The 16,757-nt window shown below is 30.5% G+C and overlaps 1 long non-coding RNA gene across 4 annotated transcripts in view; it reads right to left on the reverse strand.

Moving 5' to 3' along the window:
- LOC126740365 (uncharacterized) overlaps positions 1-16,757 on the reverse strand; it is a 144,181-nt gene that overhangs the window by 110,065 nt on the left and 17,359 nt on the right. The window lies entirely within an intron of this gene.

The following is a 16,757-nucleotide window of genomic DNA, read 5'->3' on the forward strand; positions in this document are numbered from 1 at the left end:
TTATCCAGCTTTTCCAACCATATATATACTTTATATCAACCACTAAAGTATAATGTATAGAATATGTATAGTGGTAGGGTAATGGACAATTTAAAATAATTAAAATAATATTAGACTTTCAAATAACTATTGACAATTATTATATTACTAAGGTGCATATTAGAATTATGACATAGAGGTATGTAAAAATGCGAACATTTAAATGTTCACCATATATTGTTAAAAAATTTAATTGCCATTTATTTTTATTTTCTAACTTTTTTATTTATCCACTCATCCACCTATTAATTTATCAGCTCTACACACCAATTCAATTTCGTATCACCCCTTTTTTAATATTTAACTAACAATAATAATTAAATAATTCATACATTGTGCTTACACGTACCGCTATACCAAATGATTAACAAATTTAATCAATAAAAGAGATAATTTGCTATAAAAACCAAGTATTTATAAAATATTTTAAAAATGATAATTGATCACACGCTGTAAATATTTAAAAAAATCAATAATCCATTTACTAATAATAGCTAAAATATCTTCTTATTAAATGTTTTTAATGCATATTGCAGTTTTCTTCATCTAAAATATATACGCATCATAAAAACCTAATTAAATATAAATATGAATAGAAAAACTCTACATACATTGAAAATTTCCTATTTTGAATTTGGCGGTTCGCATACCAGGCCCTCGCGGATGCCGAAGCGCTCTCATTGGCTAGGCATATTTGTATTTTAACTTGAAAAACTCATCCATTATCCCAAAGATGCTGGTCATACACTTTTATAAAAGGTAAAAAACACGAAATCTACAGCATCACAAATACATTTAATAAAATAACGAAGGTTACATGTTTCGCTCGACTAGAGCATCATCAGACCTAAACAATAATTAAAATTATGTAACCCGAAAAAAGGAGAATTCAACAAAAACTTACCATAATATACACAAAACACCTAATATTTAAGTAAACAAAAATTACAATAAAGTGGCACTATCTATGTACAAAGAACTCAACTAAACAATCAAATCCTTTATACATTTCAGAAATCTAAGCATCATTTAGGAGTCTGGAACTACTTGAGGTTATTAAAAACTAGGTGGCCATCAAAATCAAACCTTTCATTAACACAGGACAGATCTGGGCTTTTAAAAGCTTTACTAATCTCCATTGTCTCCAACAAGTCTAGTTTTTAGTTTTAGTAATATTTGTATTTTGACGTATGCTGGAAGATCAGCGAATCTTCCGAACTCATGATTAGCCGAGTATACAGTGACCGCCTAGTTCCGCATAAATTCGATAAAAATTAGAGACATGATTTTTTGAGAAAACGCTCGGACCCGTCGATTTTTATTTTAAGTTGCGCATTATTTCACATACATTTTTGTATACAGGGTGGAACAAAAAAAAATAACGTCATCGGTCATTTTTTTAAATGGAATGCTATATTTTTTATTGCATTTATGAAATAAAGGCAAAATTCCAAGCAAGTTTCGTATAACATGACTTACTTCAAAACTCAACTCTTTCAGAAATATTTACATTTAACTAACAAGAAAGCAAGTAAGTACGTCTATTTACAAATTAAGATAAAATGGAGGATAAAATATTATAAACTGTGAAAACTCTTATTAATGTATCGAGTGTTCACACTGATCCCCATTTACTTCTTGGCAGAAAGTAAGACGGTTTACAAACCCATGTAAAACACTATTAACTATTTCGGGTGATATACGTCTAATTTCATATCTAATTCTATTTTTCAAATCTTCTACGTTGTTTGGCTTCTCAATATAAATTTTACTTTTCAGGTACCTCCATAGAAAATAGTCTCAGGGATTTAGGTCTGGTGACCTGGCCGGCCACTCTATTGGCCCTCTTCATCCTATCCATCTTCCTGGGAACACTGTATCCAAGTAATTACGGACATCTCGAAAGAAATGTGGCGATGCGCCATCTTGTTGACACCAGAAATTATCTGTCGGGACAGCAGGGTCTTGTTCATTACTTTATTTTCCATGATACCAGCCCAAACATTAATAGATTTACGGTACTGTGTATGAGCCTTAGTTGCTCAGTGTGGATTTGATACTGAACAGTACCGACAATTTTGCCAATTTACGACACCGTTTAAACAAAAAGTTGCTTCATCCGAAACTCGTAACACAACTGACAAACTGACAAAATCAGGATCGTCCTCATTTAATTCGTGTATTAGTCTAATTTTATAAGAGTGGTATTCATTTGTTTTTAAGATGTGTCTTACTGACGTTCCGGCTATATTATTATCAACTGAAATTTAAAAGTTGTATTGTTTGAATTTTCTTCGATGGAGAGCAGAATGTTTAATTTAGTTTCTTCAGAAACTTTTGGACGACCTGATCTTGGCAAATCCCTAACATGACCTGAAGTTATGAATTTGTGATTTATTCTACTAACTGTTGATTCTGAAATAGGATGGTTTGGGTATTTGGCATTAAACAGTTCACTTACTTCTTTTTGCGTGCGCACTCGATCTTTGTACCCTAGCATCATCAAAATTTCAATTCGTTAGGTTTCCGTTAAATTAGCCATAATTTATTCTGATAAAAACTATTAATTTTTAAACTGACAATAACATTCGAAAATGGAGATTCTTTACAAGTGCAACCATGGAAATAGAACCAATTGGCAGTGTTTATAACATTGTTTTTATCCTCGATTTTACCTTAATTTGTAAATAGACGTACTTATTTGTTTTCTTGTTATTTAAATGTAAATATTTCGGAAACAGTTGACTTTTGAGATAGGGTGTGTTATACAAAACTTGCTTGGAATTTCGCCTATATTTCATAAATGCAATAAAAATATAGCATTCCATTTAAAAAAATGACCGATGACGTCATATCTTTTTTTTGTTCTATCCTGTATACAAAAATTTATGTGAAATAATGCACAACTTAAATTAAAAATTTCAAAAAAAGTCTCTAATTTTTATCGAATTTATGCGGAACTTTAGGCAGTCACTGTATATAAAGCCGCGTCGTCGCTGGGGCTCAGTTGATAGTTCAGTTCGGATTATTGGCGCATTATTAAAATAAAGCATAAATAATAGTAAATAAATAAAGTGAAAATAAATATTTCTAGTAGTCGTAAGTGATCGTGTTAAGTAATGTAAATGTATAAATAAATCAGTTGAGTATTTTCATGTATCGACGGTAAAAACGCTACATTGGTGTCAGGTGTGGGATGTGAATAGACCTCAGTTAATTTTTAAATTGATGAAAAATTTTGCAAACATTAAAACAGGCTTAAAAAAAAATTACTTGAAAAGTCCGCTAACCTTAAAAAATAGTTACAAGAAAATTCTGCTAACTTAGAAGCTAAATGGCTCGAAAATGATGAAAAAGAGGAAAAAATCGTGCCACACTCACCAATTTAATAACTGAGCTTAGGGAAAAGCTAAGAGAGAATTCTGCCAGGTTGAAAACTAAGAATGAATAAAAGAAGAAATTCTGAAATATATTTTTGACTGGAAAAGCGGATTCTTTTATTGCAGAAAAACAGCATCCAGGAAGTTTAAAATAAAATTAAAACATTGAACATCAACAATATCGATGAGCTGCCCTGTAGTCCTTCAGCGGTGAACAATAGGAACAAAGCTTATGGCAATACAGAATCTGCTGGGCTGATGTGCTTCAAAATGCCTTAATTTAATAATTGTACATCATGAAATATTTATTAGCGTCAGTTTGAAGTGGCTGCAAAAGCAAATGGTCGGTCATCCAGGGAGAAGGTCATTAGCCTTGAGCAAGGATGCTGCTGCCATCCTACAAAAAATGTCCTTCGTAGAAGTCAACGACTACCTAGTGAGGCATTTTAAGATGCATTATGGCCAATCAAAAATGAAAAATCGATGCTTAAAGTCGGGGCATCGATATTGCACGTTTGGTTTGACTGGCATATCCAGATATCCCGAAGAGGACTATGAAACCTTTGACAGTCCAAATATTCTTGAGTAGACTTCGCAATGGCACAGATGGATAGACTCCACCTAAGCTAGTAAATGCATTAATACGGGTCCTTAAATTCGAGGCTGCCAAAAAACACGAAAAACCAGTCGCGTGTCCGGTAATTCAAAAATTTCCGTACGATTAACCCTTTTTTAGATATTTACATTTCATGTTTTGCACTTTAAAAAAACGACATTCTCGAACTATTCAAATTGCTTTATTACACTTCGAATAAATGTTAAAATACGAAAGATATATTAAAAATAAAAATTACATACTTGACCTACATTTGTATCAATACTTTTTAAAATCCTTTTACTAAAATATCGCCGAATCTCCAAAAAATAATGGCTCCTTTCAAAATGACTCAGCAGCAATTAATATTTTTGCTAATATTTGCTTTTTTGTATTTATTGTATTTTCATAAATAATTGAGTTTTACTATTGTTGTTGTACTTTGAAGGAAGTAGGAACTTCTTATCTACTGTAGGTATATGTTTTTGCAGTTTTATTTAGTGATTCGCCAACATCTGCAGCCATAGTGGTTTTAACAACTGCTAACGTCAAAGAAATACAATCTGTTATTTTAGACGTATTTAACGATAAATTTTTTGAGGATGTAGCTACAAAGGTTGCAATAGTGGATGGAGAAAAGTTTGAAGATTAATTTCGCCTTTAAGCAAAGGAAGTCAAACTCAGCAGCAGGACGGTGACATTAAAGTGGAAATCTCTGTGCTGCAGAAGGAAAATGCACTATTGCGCTGACGATTGGATAACCAAGAACAGTCACTGCGTAATGAAAATGTTTTTTTTTGGCATGAAATCCGACGAAACCGAAAACATATAAAATAAGATTTTTCGTGTGTTTAATAACAAGATGAACGCAAATATTTCAAATACCTCCATAAAAAATGCTTTAGGATCATCGCGAAACTACAAATCCTTGATAAACCATCGGCAATACTAGTGTAATTCTCAACCGAGGAAGTTTTAAAAGTCCTGAAATCGACTAGTCTTTAAATAAAAGAACATATTACAAAAGATCGACTTCGACTATTCGAAAGTGCGGTTAAGTGTTTCCGTACAAAAGTGTTTAAGCTAATTTTGTTTATCTTCTTGTTTGTTTAGGTACTGTAGGTAACTGACTAATATAAATTAGTCTTCTTAAATATGTATTAAGTATTATTTATTTATTATTTATGGCATTTTTGTAAGTTTTCTGTAGGTAGTAGAAATACGCTTTTTTGCTGTGTCAAAAATCTATAGGAATTACGTTAGATATGTATAACATAACAATTGTCCCCTTAAATATTAGATCTGTTTTTGATATTATGCTTTTATTGAACTTTAAGACTGTCTGAAGGTAATAGTTCTGAAGCGCCTAAAATTAAGGGTAATATTTTTATTCGTCATAGAGTATTTAGACTGGTGGTATGTTAAGAGGAATTTTCAATATCCGACAATGTCTTTTCCTTTTGAATTAGAAGGGGAACTAGAATATCTGTTTTTAAAAGCTATTATAGGCTCAAAAAAGTCTGGTAGTTGCTGCTAATGTATAGACCTAGAGATAGAAATATGAATAGTTTTATAGCAGATTGCGATAATGTGTTTTCCTACATTTGTCTATGTTTTGATGAGGTTATGTGTCTAGGTAATTTATTTTAATTTAGACTTTTTTTATAAGCTATTTGGATCTAGGTACCTCCTGTGGTATTTTGGCCTTTTACCCGTATTTCAGATCATTATCAAACGTACTGTGTTTTAAATATCGCAAACCGAAAGTAAAATCCAAATTAAAAATTGGAGATTTTAAACATTTTGAAATATTAAAATTTAAAAAAGACTTAAATGATTGGCATGGGTTTTTAAGGAAAAATGATATTGATAGGAAGGTAGCTTTGTTAAACCAATATATTCTTACCACTTTTGATCAGCATGCGGCCATTAAAATCATCAAAGTATCTAAGTGTAAACCGCCATGGCTCACAGAAAATATAAAACTGATTATGAAGCAGAGGGATATTGCATTGCAAAAATTTAAACAAAGTCGATTACAGACTAATTGAAATGAGTATAAATAGACCAATTTTGCCTTAACGTGTGTTCGAAGAGAGAAAAATCCTATCTCGATAATCTAGTTAAAAATAATGAAAAAGCCTGAATTGCTTTGGCGTTCACTAAGTAACTTAAATGTTTAATCTCAAAAATCTTACTTGTAGAACTTTCTGATCCACAAAAAATTAATGACTACTTTTGTAAATTTTTGCAAACTGTAGCCCTTGAATGTCAGGATCAAAGAATTTTTTAATAATAATATTTATAGTGGTAATAAATCTCTAAAATGTGAACTTGCAACTATAGATCAAATAAGTAATATAATAATTAGTACAGAATTACGTTTAAATGTATTTAGGGTGGATCTTATTTCTGCAAAAATTATCAAACACTAACAAAACATATCAACACGTCCGTTTATTGATAAATATGTTACTTAACTTACAAATGTTTGTATCGAAAAGAAAATTCCGAGTCTTTGGTAAATTGTAGTTGGTAAGCCTCTCCCAAAAATATCTAATCTTAAAGATTTGTCTGATCTAAGAATAGTAAGTATCCTATCAACGCTTTCAAAAATTTTCGAGGAGTTTTTATAAAAACAGATCTATCAGTATGTATGTGACAAAAATATAACACCCAATACGAACTGCGGATTTAAAAAAACCTATTCAACAGCAATGGCTTTGGCTATAGTTACTGGAGATTTAATTGAGGCATGCGATAGAAGCGAAAATGCAATAATAACTCTTCTAAATTTTTCAACAGTATTTGATACTATTGATCATAGATTTATGATCTCTAAATTAGTTAATTTCATAGATTCCTACCTAAAAGACAAATCGCAATGTGTCTCGTGCAATAATAAAATATCTATTCAATATCCATTTTATCTAGTGCTCCTCAGGTTAGTGTACTGGGCCGTGTTTTATTATTAATTTAAACCTCAAGTATTTTGCACTCAGTTAAACATTGTAAAATTCAGGCTTATGCTGACTACACTCAATTATATTTGAGTTATAGATCGGACAATTTTGTTACATCTCAATAATTTGATAAATAAAAATCTTGGTATTGTGAGTGAGTTATCTATCCAACATGATTTAAAACCTAATTACGGCAAAATCTTTTGTGCTAATAATTGGTCGAAGGCCAGGGTGAACATAATAAGGGAGCAATTAAAGTATTTTTTTTTATATACTTAAATATTTGTAATTTAATGTGTGCCATTCTGTTATCACCGCACTGTAACTCTTAATATGTATCTCTTTGTCAATCTTAAGGCTAAATTTGGTGTTGGAATTTTAAAAGTTAGTTTGTTTGTCTCGTGAATTATTATAATTGCTAAGGCTTTTATTGTACTATAATAGTGTTTTGTTAAACGAAATCAATTTTCTCATGTAATGTCATGGTTAAGTAGAATAGCAAAATTTGCTAGACCTTTAGACGCCATATTAATTTTTTCTTTAGTTTTACTTAATAAAGGCCAAATTGATTTTTTTATTTATTTAAATATACATATTAATGGTATTATCATTCCTGTCATTGAGATTGTAAAAAAATTGGGTTTTTGGTAAGACTCTGATTTCAGATTTGAAACATGTAACGAAAATTACTCAGAAAGCGTACCGTTTATTAAAACTTTTATACGCTAATAAAGATATTTTGAGCATTTAACTTCGAAAAAATCTCTATGAATCTTATTAAGGCTATTATCTCATTTCAACTACTGTGAATTTATATATGGACCCGACTTAGACATGAGACATACACGAAGCTTTCGTATTGTGAATTCATTTACTATACCACATCACCAGATAGCTTTATTTAAAAAAAGTTTTGTTTATAATGCCTTTAAAATTATACAACGGATTATCTGATAGCTTTAAGTCTTTAGCCTTAAGCCAATTTAAAAAAGATTTGAAGTGGTTTATTTTAAATTAATAATGCTACTTGTACCTTTTACGTTCTACCAGTACTATACATTTTTGCTACTTAACTTTTTGTTTTTGTTTAACTAATATTATTACAAATTTGGTTTTGAAAAGTAATAATTGCTATTAATTTTGATTTTTTTTGTAAAGTTATGGAAATTAGCCTATTTACATTTCTTGTTTATACATGCCAGAATTGATATTAATTTATTTACGTTGTGCATCAGTGGTTCAGTAAAATAGCTATTACAAATTCTTGTTGTAAACAATAAGTACATAGTTTTATTTAATAAAAATATGTATTTTATTAAATGTAAATAACTCGAAAAGGATTAATTATAGCAAGATTAAAGTATGGCTTTTTTGAGCAAAACTGTTTGCACAATGGGTATTTTAAATAAAGAATTAAATTGCGTCAAACCTAAATAGGTTACGGAATTAAAAAAAATACACATGTTGTTGTTGGCGCTGTATAACTTAAAAAAGGCTAATTAAAGATTTGCTTTATAAATAAAAACCATACTCCAAATTTGAATAAAAACAAAGAACAAATACTAAATTTATAGTCAAAATTCAAAAAAAAGTTTATTACGCTATATCTGGGTTGCCTCTGACATTCAAAGTAAAAGAATTTAACATAAAATATTTTTTTGTTGTAATCATCTGTTACTATTAACCATTATTTATGAGACACTTTGTATATCTCCTATACCACGGTAATCAAAAGAAATTCAATGAAATATTTTTAGCCACTCCACCAGCAGGAAACTCTAAACACAAATACTTAAAACTAAGACATTAAAAGTAAGGCCAATGTATAAGGAATGACGTCTCTGTATCTCACACAACGCCCTGGGAATCTGTGTAAATAGAAAACGTTATAATATGAAACCCTTGTGGGGATCGAAGGTGGTGGTAATATTGGCCCCGGGCAAAGGAAAATGTTAAACGCGATGACAAAAGCTTTGAAAAGTTAAAAGGGGAGCAAACTTCTGGTCTTTACTTTCTGGCACTTATCAATCTCGCATCCTGCTGGGCCAAAAACCATAAATCTCCGCGTCGCGTCAATTCTCCTGGGAAGATTTTTGCCAGAATTTTTTTGCTGACGGCTTAAAAAGATTGGTGGAAAAATCAATCGAGTCAAGCGAGTTAGGAAGACTTATCTATTAAACTTTTTTTGATTTTAAAGTTTGGTAAGTGAATTTAATTGTTTAAAGTTACATATCCAAATATTATATTGTATATTAAAGAATCAAAAATGTTTTTGTTTTTATTACAAAAATTTTACGACTGATTGAGAGATCGCGCTGGTAGCGTGAGCACGCTTATTCAGTAGCTGCTAGTTAAATTTGACTTTATTTAATTATTTACTACCTCAAAAAAAGTGCATGATAAAATTTCTTGGAGAAAAACATCCTGTGCCGTGAAAATTTTAATTTTACTGTAAGTGAGGTTATAATAAGTGCGCGAAAAATGGTTTTGTCAAGATAGCATAAAATCAATGTTTGTAGAGGAGTCATTTTTGAATTCACTCGCTCAAAAGTTAGCTGCTCTGCTCGAAAATAAATTTACTGACAAACTGAATAAACAACAGGAAATCATTAATACTTTGCGTATAGAAATAAACGACTTAAAAGTGCAAAATCAAAAATGTAAACAAACGCTAGAAGATTATGAACAATCGTCCAGAAGCCTTAACATCAGAGTGTTTAGTATGTCTAAAATCGAAAAAGAGAATCTGCGCTCCAAAATTATGGATTTATTTAGAAAAATCGAGGTTCCGGTAGCAAATCAATAAATTATAAGTTGTCACAGAGTTGCCTCCAAAATTATCAACGATAGGCCGCCCGCTATCCTCATAAAATTTACAAGCGACGCGGTACGATTATCTGTGTTAAAACATAAAAAAAGGCTGAAATCAAAAAACATTCAAATTAAGGAGGACCTAATACAGTCTCGTCGTGCACTTTTAGCGGCTGCGGTACAAAAGTATTCGTACAAAACAGTGTGGTGTGTATTAAAAAGGGAAATAATATTAATTACATAAAAACCATGAAGGAACTGAATAAATTATAAGGCTTTCCAGATTGGCTTCTTACAGGTGACTCTTAATTTCATTTATTCTACTTATTTGTATGCAATCAGACTGTAACTAACGAACTTAATTTTTATTGTTTATTTTTGCCTATTACTTTTTTTGTTTACATGTATTATTTTTAGTACTGATATAATGGTTAGGTAACTAAAAAAAAATTTGTTTATATATATTTTGTTTTTTATTAAATTTAATAAAATAATAAGTTAAATGCAGCTACTGAACTAAAGTTATAAGCTGTGATTGAGATTTGTCTTTTAAGATTAGAGTCGTATCTGTGTATATTTCTCTGATTCATGGTCTTTTACCCTTGGGTCATCTTGGTCTTAAATAGAATATTCTACATATACATACCATTTATCTTTTTCATCATAGCTTTTATATATATATAGATAAACCTGTTAAATTAATTGAATATGGCGATTGATTGGCGTGAACGTGATTACTCTGTTAAGTTTTATTCTAAATTAATTATCTGTTAATTTTTATTCCTTTATTATGAAAATTGCGTATATGAACCTACGTTCTATAAATACAGGATTTAACAAATTTAAAACTCTAGTTATTGATACTGAAAAATTTGATGCAGTTTTATTAACTGAAACATGGATTAATAATTTTCAAGATACTTCGATTTTTGAGATACCGAGATATACACTTTTTAAATGTAATATAGAACATGGTAGAGGAGGGGGAGTAGGAGCTTACTTCAAGAATAATTTAAATGTTGATCAAAGCAATTTTAATTTTAATGTTTCAAATATTTTAAAATAAATTTAGGATCTAAAACAGTTGCCATTGCCAATTTTTATAGACCTCGATATCTAAATGTAAATTTGCATCTACAGGATTTTGATAATATTTTGTCAGAATTAACAATGAAGTATGAAAGCGTAGTTTTTGTCGGTGATTTCAATTTGGATTTTTAAAATTTAGATAATCCAGTTCAACATTGCTTTGAGTCATATAATCTCTACCAAATTTTGAGTGAGCCTACACATATTACTAGTCATAGCAATAAATTATAGAGACCCAATATTCGTTTCGTATACAGATTTTGTTGCTACTTCTGGCACGCAGTCAACTGATGAAATCTCTGATCATAGACTAGTCTACGTATTGTCTGGCTATTTTTTCTGCGGCTACGGGGCATTGGTAAGGGGAACGCCGCCGTAAATAAAACATGGCTGATTTCATTCATCAAATGCCCAGTGGCGTGCGAAATTTTATAAAGTATTGAAAGTTAAAAAAATTATTTCGTAAAATTTTAATATTTTTTTTGTAGTTTATGTATGCATTTTAGAATACATATAGGTATTTTGAGATCATGATATACAGGGTGATCCAATGCGAAATAGTCACCCCCGTTTTTTTCGCTAATGCTGTCTAGGGAGCAAATTAATTTGATATTATCAACCCCTCAACTTTTTTTTCTTAAGTTTTTTTTTCGTTTCAACTCATGAAAAAAAAAACTAAGAAAAAATACACTGTTTATGTATTCAATTTTAATCATTAAAATCAAAATCATCGGCACTGTCGTCGGTATCGCCATCACTAGCGGATAAAGTAATTATAATGGGTTCAATTTCCTCCATGATCTCATCTGTTTCCCAAAATTTATCTTCAACACCTCTAACGTATTGAGAAAATTTTTGCCAATCTTCCCTGGAAATTAATAAAATTGCTTCCTCAGTAATTTGTTTTAAGGTTGTTATGGATAAATTTCCCGTGATATTTCTGCTTCTTATGATATATTTAATCTTTGTCCATGCCAATTTTATAGGACTTAGTTCACACATATAAGGTGGTGTCCTAAGTGGGGTATGTCCATGTGACTTGATAATCCTATCAATCACATAATTTTTTTGATCAGTGGGGGGTCTATGGAAGACAACAAGATCAAAGAGATCGACTTTCCTGGCTTTTGGGTCATGATTTATGCCTGTAAGAAATATTTAAATCGTAAAGTTGTTACTTAAAATGTCTAAAATATAGTATTTTTTTCTCAGGACCCATACTTCAATATTTAAATTAAAGTTAGACTATTTTGACTACAAATTAAGACTTATTTGATTATATTTTGTAGAAAACATGCTGCATATATCAAAATATCAATTTAATTAATAACCTTTCTTTGTAAGCCAATTCACTATATCTTGTTTTAGAGCTGATTTGGTTGGAGTCTTATCTCCCTGAACAGAATGATATGGATCCAATTATCCAAGACAATAACCGAATTGGCAGGAATGTTAGGAAGAAGTTTTTCAGTAAGCCATCGAGTAAAATTTTCCCAATTCATCTGTCCACGATATCACCCGTAGCAAGTCCAGCTTTGAATATTAGACAGGCATTTTTAATAAAGCCATTTTCAGAACCTTCAAGTACAACTATGAGTCGACCTAAAATTTTGTTTCAAATTCAGTGATATAAAACATTATTATAAATATTACAAATTATATTCCACGACCACATAATATAGCAAAATATTTACTTTAATTAATTAGATTATTCCTTACCTGTAGATGATTTATTACTAATGACTCCGGAAACGGTATGCCTCTTCCAACATTTCTTAAAAGTCAGGTCATTGTCTATCCATGTTTCGTCCAAATAAATAATATTTTGTCTCTCTTGCCGATGTTTTCGAATTTCCCGAAGGTACTTATATCTCAGAGTTAAGATATTAAGCCGCTGCATCAAAATTTTTCTTTTATTTTGGCATTTACGCCAATAAAATCCATTGGATTTTAGTAATCTCCTTAGTGTTTCTTGGCAATAAGGAAAGTTGCCATCTTCCTGCAATTTTTGAAGTAATTTTCTTGTTCTTGGCACAACCTTAAACTCTAAATAAAACCTATTAATAAGATGTCTTATTATTAAGTCGAAATTTTTGTCCTTTTCCACTAAGGTCTAGCTGAATCTTTTTTTCCTGGAGTCAAAAGCATTTTATTGGGGTCCTTTTCCATCCTTTCAACATCTTCTTTGTGAATTTTTTTGACACTGGAAATGCCGACACCAGTGTATAGCGACACTCTTTCCAATTTTCGCTTTACTGGCAATTTATAACAGTTATTTGTTGCTTTTTCATCGCAAATCCTATAAACCCAAAAAAGGGTTAGCTATTTAAAAAAACTAATTATTATTATTATTATTTTTAAGTAAAATTAATAAAAAAAAAACGTTTTCGCGACCTATAACAGTAATTTAATTTTTTCGCGACTGGAATGATGGTTGAATGCATATTTTATTAAAATGAAACAGATACATAGCTTAAATGAAAATTTCTTACCTATAAACATTTGCCACAACCTCTCTTGCTTGGCTATTTAGTGTCTTTCCACGTGTAAATTTGTTCATTTTAACAAAAATCTCAATGTCAACGATAAAATAAGCACAAAACTATTAACAAAAGTACCATACAACAAATATTAAGATCACAAATAACAAAACAACGAATAATACAACTTAAACGAAACGTAATTCAACACACTGCTAAGCTATCACTAAAGGCAAGAAAAGAAAGAAGCTTTGCCACTGAATAAATCCATAAAAATCGAGACAGACAAAAAAGCACGTGGCAGCGCGCGACTCTTTGCTCAATCCTAATCGGAACGTCTCCATAGCAACGAAACGTTAACCAATTGCAACGTGCCACACTGCATTCCTTTCGCAGCCGCATAAAGAATAGCCAGACTGTAGATCTAAACATCTTTGTGAAAAAAAAATGCAACCAAAATTTGTAACTTACCGATGCTATAAGAATTTTGAACACAACTCATTCCTAAGAGACCTACAGTCATTGCCCTGGAATAACATTTCATACGAAAATAAAATTGAAAAAAAATTGAAATTTTCAATAACGATCTTCTTTTTGTATTTAACTTTCATGCACCAATCAGAACTGTAAGGGTTACAAAGCCAAGGCCCTACAAGAATTTAAAAAATCAAAAATGATTCAAGACTGGACAGGGTACAAGGAACTGCGCAATTTTACGCTATCTATGGTTAGATCGAAAAAAGAAACCTATATTAGTTTTATATTTGCAAGATAATCACCTAAACAGCTGTGGAATACATTAAATAGTTTAAATGTATGCACAAGTAAGTTCAAAAGTATAGATTTGTCGCAAAATCTTTCTCAACCTGAATTAATAAATCAATATTTTTCACAATTTATTCAAAATGTCTCAGATTGCAGTACAAAAATAAATTTTTATATTAATAATAATACATTTAATGCTAATGGATTTTCTTTTGAGTTGTGCACAATTAAAGAGGTGGACAAAGCTCTCCATAGCATAAAAACGAATGCTGCGGTGTGAACGGTATTACAGCGACAATGATTAAACAGTGTAGTCCCTTTGTTGATGCCTATCTAACAAACATTATAAACACATAGCAAACTCACCTCATTCAGCGACCTACGAATAATATCTATATTGCCTGCAATGTTAAAAGTACTAGAGAACATTTTATATATGCAAATGTACAACTATTTAAATCTGAATAAAATAATTCCTGATGTTCAAAATGGCTTCCAGAGGACGCAGTCAACAACAAGTGCTTTATCAGTGGTCACAAGTGATATCGAAGCATATGATGAGGGCCTGGAGAGTGTCCTTATAATCCTGGATTATTCGAAAGCCTCTGATACGATCAATCACGAGATGTTAATAGCAAAATTAAAATTTTATGGATTTAATTTAAATTCGTTGACACACTTAAAAACTTATATAGAGAATAGAACACAAAGAAATAAATTGGGTTAAGAATTTTCGGGTAAAGAGTGTGGGGTGCTCTCTGGGGTTCCGCAGGGGTTAATTTTGGGCCCTCTTCTTTTATAGTGTATACAGCTGATGTATTAAAAACACAATTTTGCAAAGTACAAGCCTTCGCTGATGACAAACAGCTATATTGCCATTTTAATATAAATAATTGTATTGGTACATTAAATAATATAAATAGGGACTTAATAAGAATTAGTAACAAAAATTTATGATCAGCATTCTTTAAAAATAAATTCTGCAGAATCTAAGCTTATGTTTTTTGGCAATACAAACATATACGGTGCCGGACTTGAGATTTTCAAATTCAAAACGTTTATTTGCCAATATCAAAAATTACAAAACAGTTGTACTTATGATGTAAGTGAAGTTAGCAAATAGGAATGCATCTCGATTATAAAAACCGTTTCTTAAAAGTACCTCTGCAAGAGGCACTTTCAATTTTCAATTCTGCTCGTAATTTCGGTATTTTAGTTGACACTGATCATAACTTAGAATCGCATGTAAAAAATCTTATACAGAAAGCTTACATTTCTTTAATACAATTATATAATAGCCGCCATATTCTACATGTCGACTTAAAAAAAAATATGTGAGACTCATGTTCTGTCCCATTATTATGCAGGCTTTATCTACGCACCTTGTCTTAGATAGAGTGACAGCTATAGAATACAAAAAATTCAAAATATGTGTTATCGATTAATTTTTAATTTAAGAAAATTTGATAATATATGACATAAAATAAATGAAATTGACGGGTTAAACATGTCAAATAGACCATGCTGGCCTTTTTTTATAAAATAATAAATTCAGAAAAAAATATCTCCTCTACATTCAAAAGAAAAATCAAAACTAATTTTGCTGTTTACTTTAAAAATACTAAAAACTGTTATCCCCAATCATAAAACTGCATTCTTTAAAAAGAGCTTTTTATATAATGGTATAAAACTGTATAATTCCAAACCAGATGGAATTATGACCTCACCTTTGTCCTTTACCGAAAAACCATGTTAAAGACCCAGACTGCATAACAATAAAAAAAGAAAAAGAAAAAAAACAAAAACCTGTCCTCTAACAGCTGTGCAACATGTATTTTTTTAAAATTTGTATCTGCATACAAGATATAAGTTTGTTATCAGAAAACTGTGGAAAAATTTTGGTAATGATTGTGAACATACTTATTACATTCTTTGCTAAATTTAGATTCATTCTTTATTGCCTTTACTGTAAAAGGCAGAAGATTGTAAGTTTTTGGTGCTAAGTATATAGAAAATTCAAATTTATATTTTTTAAACTATTAATAATGCTTAAGTCACCTCTGGCCTTAATAATGCTTGATCTTGCATTATGGATATGATTTATACTGATTTTTATATGAGGTTTGAAATGAATAAATGAACAGATTGTTGTAATGTAAAGTTCCCTTAAATTCGTTGTTTGCTCTTTAAATAGTTGATCAGTTGGGAAAACTCTTGGTTGGTTATAAATGGTCTTTAAGATATATTTATGTACAATATTTAGTTTGTGTAAAGCATTGTTATACAATCCTCCTTGTATTAAAATACCGTATCTTAAGATTGACGCAGTTAATGAGTTATAGATTATCATGAGTTCCTTTAAATTTAGGAAAGTTCTCTGTATATAAAATTTATAAATAATTTTTTTAAGTCTGTTTGCCCCAGATATTCGGTATGTACATGCGATTTAAGATTTTGGTCCAAAAACTTTGTATATGCTGTTTCCTCGATCTGATGATATTTATCCATAGGAAATTGCGAAAAGTAGGGTCTATTTGTTGTGGTTAGCGAAAACGCAATGTAGTTCGTCTTTGTAACATTTAGGCTCAATTTAAATGTTTCCAGGCATTGGAAATAATGACCCATTATTTATTTC

The sequence above is a fragment of the Anthonomus grandis genome, chromosome 9, assembly GCF_022605725.1.
Source record: "Anthonomus grandis grandis chromosome 9, icAntGran1.3, whole genome shotgun sequence".
NCBI classification, from domain to species: Eukaryota; Metazoa; Arthropoda; class Insecta; order Coleoptera; family Curculionidae; genus Anthonomus; species Anthonomus grandis.